We start from the raw sequence: 5,965 nt of genomic DNA on the forward strand, positions 1-5,965 counted from the left end.
CTACCGGAAAGTGGCTTATTTGATTAATTAAATTCTTAAAAGTTATTGCTTCATGATTAATCTTTTCTGAATGGAGGTTGTGATGTTAATGGCTTTAACTTGTATTTGTCAATGCATCTTTACTCAGGCACTATTGTTGTTAGTGTTTTGCTTCTTATGATAAGTCTCTGTTGTTCATCTTACAGTGTTTCTATATGCATTAAAAGATCTAATTACTAATTTATTATTATCTGATAAATTGGAATAATCTAATAAGCAAGTTGTTTGTGTAGCAGTTCCTCCGCCATGAAGTTGCCGCCAACTATTGCTGGGTGTTGACTACTCCCTTTATATGAAGGCAAGGTATGTCTTTATCTTGATGTGATTCACAGAGGAATTCCTATCCGATGAAAGGATTTAATTGCGTTTGGAGTTTAAAATTGATTTTCAAAAATATTATTGTTTGTCAGTAAATACAGTAAAATGAATTGGGCCAATTCTTTAAATATTTTTTACAGCTCCATCAAATGGAACTATTATGAACAGCTCCGTCAAATACTTTGCCTTAAATATTATCGTTTATGTTTTGTTCAAAAGCATTTTAGATTTACTTAAGAATACTCAGAAGCTAAGGTATGTTTTAAAACCATGATATCTTATTAGATCTATTTTAAAGAACTTTATGCAAAGTTTTTGAACATATACATTTTCCATTGCATACAAGTCTTAAGACTTGAAAGGCTTTTAAAGTTCTCCTTTCAAATATTGAAAAATATTTGAAGCAAAATTCAACCTCCTTGTAAACACCAAGAAATTAGTAAATAATTAGCTAATAAATTAATTATTAATCAAATAAATTAGAAAATAGAATTTTATGATTTAGTGAGGTAGAACTAATTAAAATAAGAATTTGACACTAATTTTAAAGATTTTGGCCTAAAATTAGACCAACAGGCTAAATCGGTTGGACTGGGCCCAAACTAGGCCCATAGCCCAACATATAAGAAGCCAAATTCAGCCTCCTTCCCCTTCATTTCACTTGAATCACGTTGAGGAGCAGCAGCAAACCTCAAACCCTAACTCCTCTTTCAGCTCAAATTTCAATTCCACATAACTTTCAATCCGAAACTCCGATTGACGAGCCGTCAGCGGCCATGCGTTCATGTCGAAATTCGCTACAAAATTCATTGAACAATTTGGTAAGAACCTTTGTTTTTGTACCCATCCTTTCCCTTCTATTCAAATTTCGTTTTTGGGTTAATGGGTATTGAGGATTTTGATGTTTTGATGTATTATGATTGAATTAACTTGAGGAAATTGATGGGTTTTGTCTAAATAATCCATGAGTAAGATAAGAAAACTCTAAACCCTTTGGTTATCCGATTATGTGAACCCTAATTATTAATTTGATGAATTTCAAGGAATTAGATTGAGTTTATGCTAAATTGGAGATTTAATCGGTGAATTAGAATGCTTGAAACCAAGTTTTGGTGGCTGGACCTTGTAGCACTTGATTTGGAAACTTGGAGGTTTGAATTGAGGAGTTTGAGCTTGGGGAGAAATCAGCCAAGGCATGGTTTTGGTTTCTCGTATTTAATATATAATGTCTTGTAAAAACTTAGGCTAGTTGACCGTAGGTTAGGTTGAATCAGGATGACTTGTTAAAGTTTAGTGAATTAGTAAAACTATGGAGTTGAATATGTTAATGTGTTGCTGAATTATTGAGTAATGATGAGGTTTGAGTTTGATTGTAAATGATAATGATGTTATATTGATGATTTATGAGTATTGTTGCTTTGGTTATGATTGTGTGGGTTAGAGTTGATGAAATTGAGTGTTGAAGTATTGTGGAATGAAGAAAATGGTTATGAAATTTTTTGAGTGTGTTAAATGTTGTTTTGGGTTATGAAACTTGGTTTAAAAATGAGAATTTGAAAAAAATAAAGGTTTTGAACTCTTTTGGTAAAAGCATATTTTTAATGAACTTCAGTGGTCCATAACCTAAGCCTCGGATATTGAATTCGAGTTAATTTTAATTCAAATTAAAGATAGTTTTAAAGCTTTAAGATGGTATAAACTTTGTGAAAAATAAAATTTTGTAGAGAAAGTTATAGACGCCAGAAGTTATGTATAAAAACTAAATTTTCGAAGTTGTAGGAAACACTAGAAACTCTGTTTAGGGTCAATTAGTTAGGTTTTGGGTTACGGAGTAAGGGTTAGTGTGTGGGAGAAGATAGAATTGGTGTCGAAGGAGTTGAGGAAGAGGATGCTTGATTTGATGAGGAAGATAAGAGTAATGAGGATTTATAATTTAAAGAGATATATGTAACTGGGTAGTAGGCAGTGGCGTTGTCCACTTGCTCCAGGTATGGGATAGGGAAGAAGAATGATGAGAAATGAATTTAATTATGGAATTTGAATGAATGTATGCTTGAGATCCTGGGCAGTAGCAAGGATGGTGGTTCGTCCCGCTTACTTCAGGTTAGTGATGGTGACGCCTGGGCAGTAGCAACAGTAGTGAATTATTCCGCTTGCTCCAGGTTGAGTTTTTAAACACCCGCCTGGTTAGTAGTAGCAGTAGTGGTTATTCCACTGGCTCTGGGTTAAGCGGGTAGCAGCAAGGGAGTTGTAGCTCTGCGTGGGTGTTTTAGTCCATAGTTAGCTACCAGGACGTGTCGGGTTAGCTATATAACCGACAGATGATATCATCAACCATAGGGTAGGCATTCATCATATGCATTTTTCTGTTTTGCTTGAGTTTGCATTTCTTGGGATTGCCTAATTGATAATCTATGCTTACCTACTATATTTACTACCTACTGTAATTGTATTCTACTTGTGTTTGCCATTGTCTGTTTGCTTGTCTGTGTGGTTCCATTGGAGTTAGAGGTTTTGGAGGAAAGTAAACGATGGAGGGTCTCAGTTAGAGTTTAGTTAAGAGTTAGAACCTTAGATGACATACCCTACTTATGGTTTACAAATTATTATCTTTAAGTTTATAATCTGAGTGTCGGCGGTCTAGGATTGCCTCTGGCTTTCCCAGAACCTTATTTATTATATATGGGGGCACCTTAACCATACTGAGAACCCCCGGTTCTCATCCCATACGATATTGTTATTTTTTAGATGCAGGTTGAGATGCACTTCGGTGAGCGTCTGGAGTTCCCTCTACAAGCGAAGTTAGTTATCTTGGGATTACTGTATTTTATTTTATACATTTTATATATGTATATAGATTCTCCACCCTTGTATTTTGTATTTTGTCCCTCTTAGAGGTTGACTTGGAGAAACAGGTGTTTTATATTATATTTGGGGTCACTCTTTTGGGTTATATATGTGTATATGTATATGTTCACTTTGGCCGGTTCAAGCTTCGCGAGCCGAGTCAGAAGCCTTGCTATATGTATATTTGGAATTCTTCTCTCATATTTATCGCTTACGCGAGTGACACGATTTTCTGTTTAACGATTTGCTTAACTTTTCTTCACAGGCTTCTAGTTAAAATTCCTTTCAACTATTATTATATACATATATATTTTTAGTTTTAGAGGTCGTAATACCTTGCCACCTCAGCTTTATGATTTAAGCATAAGACTCTGTGTGGTAGGGTGTTACACTTCTCATGCACTTTTATTGATTTAAAGTTGTTACCTGTTGATTTAGACAACACTTAATAATTATTGTTGCCTATCCTATATTGTTAAAAAGACAACATTTAACAAGAATTATGCCTTTAAACTAATAACTTACATATTAAAAACATTTTTATAAATTAACAACAAAAAAAACATTTCTTCTACACGGTAATCAAACCGGTGTCTATTGTATATGCTTAAGAAATGATTTTTTCTTTTGCAGTCATGTAGGTATAAAGTTGTCATCTAAAAGAATTGGCAACAATTGCATACTCTACAATTTGAAGACCGTTGTCCATTATAAAGGCAATAATTGTTCAGTTTGTAAGCATACTTTTTTACTATTATCAAAGGATGAGTTTGATGTAGTGAGATCTAAACTTTATATGTATCTAGATTCTGCAAATGTGTAAGGATATATGAGGACATACAATATACAAGAAGTGTTTTGTATAAATACTCAAATTAACCCTTGAATTTTCACTCCATAACTCAAGTTAGCACCTTGAGTGATATATTTATGTAACATCATGTTGACATAGATAGCCAGTGTCACATATCAGAACAAAGTTCAACCACATGGAATAAAGTGTTGAACTATCTCTTAATGACATGTGAAATTTTGACGTGGATTGTAGTACCATGTGTCATAATATAATTTGTTCCCATGTTATTAGTCTATTATCATTGTAAGTAATTAAAATTGATCCTTGAATTTTTATTCTCGTAACTCATTTTTTAGTCCCTGGAATTAAAAAATGTGAATCAACTTAGTCTCTGACATATTTTCTCTTTTTTTTATATTTCATAACTTTAAAATTATTCATATTTTTAAATTCATTAATTTTTTTTAATTTTCACATATTGCATAGATACAAAATTCTTATAAATATTCTTAAATTTTTAAGTTTCACATACAATGTTTGTGATAATTTAATATTGATAAGTTCTATGATAAATAATTATGTTATTTCAATGGGACAAATATATGCTTGACTAAAATATTATTTTGTTTTAGTATTAATTTTGCATATTTTATAGAAAATTAAAACTTATTTTAGTTTTATTTTAATTCTAAAGAACTATTAACAACATTTAATTAATAAAAAGGACAACTTATAAAAAAAATTATTACAAAATGATTTGTTTGAAAAATAATTAAAGAAAATGATTAAATTTATCTTTCATGTACACATCAATACTCTGTTACTTTTTTTTCATTTTTTTCTCACTTTCAAATCTATCATCAAAATCAATCCTCACATGCCTTCATTCATAAATCATATATTGTTCGAATTGAAAAACGATCAATAATGTAATCCAATGAGAAAACAAGACTAAATCTCCATAGTAGTCCCTCAAAATTGATGACTTTCATTGTTTTAGTCCCTCAAATTCAAAATTCACTATATTGATCCTCGAAATCCAATTTCAGGTACCATATTGGACCTTGGACGCTTTCTAACGTTGAATCAACGAACGAAATGTTGAGCTAACTCTGACTTGCCATGCTAGACACATGACTAAATAGCGTCTTTTCGTTTTAGCTCTTAAATAAGGTAAAAAAAAGTCGTTTTGGAGATGAAGGGAGATATAATGATTTACACATCATATAACCTCTTCTCCCTTTTCTCATTTTTGCCTTGTTTAAGTGCCAAAATAAATGACACTGTTTAGTTATATGTCTAGTGTGGCAAGTCAGAGTCAATTCAGCACTTAGTTTGCTGATTCAGTACTAGAAAGGGTCCAAGGACTAATATGGTGCTAAGAACTGAATCTCAGAGACCAGTATAGGTAATTTTGGATTTGAGAGACTGAAATGGTGAAAGCTGTTAATCTGGGAAACCACTTTAATTGAGAAAACAAACAAAAAAAACAAAGGAATGTTACATCATCTTTCATCATCACCACCTGGTTACAGATTTAAACTTCAATTGGATTCGATGATCATGAACTATATCTGACTGAAGTTGCATCACTAGTTTTACATCTAATCAATGAGAATTAACGAATTAATATATGAGTTATGTTGTTATTGCTTTTATACAATAATTTGTTGTATTGTAAATTTCTTGAAATAGTTTTTTTTTAAGGATAAAATGTAAATTTTATCCCTAATATATTTTCCTAAACTTTAAAAAATCACCCAACATTTAATTTGTTTTTATAGTTTCAACTTTATCCTTATTTTCAAATTTTAAAATCAACTTATAGTCAACATTCTTTTTTCAATTTTACCTTTTCTTATCATCGTCATCATTATTAATGCTAGCACCTTCTGTCCATCATCAATGGTAGCACCATCACCTTCTCTCTCTCTCTCTCTCTCTCTCTCTCTCTCTCTCTCTCTC

The sequence above is a fragment of the Arachis duranensis genome, chromosome 1, assembly GCF_000817695.3.
Source record: "Arachis duranensis cultivar V14167 chromosome 1, aradu.V14167.gnm2.J7QH, whole genome shotgun sequence".
In the NCBI taxonomy this organism is placed as follows: Eukaryota; Viridiplantae; Streptophyta; class Magnoliopsida; order Fabales; family Fabaceae; genus Arachis; species Arachis duranensis.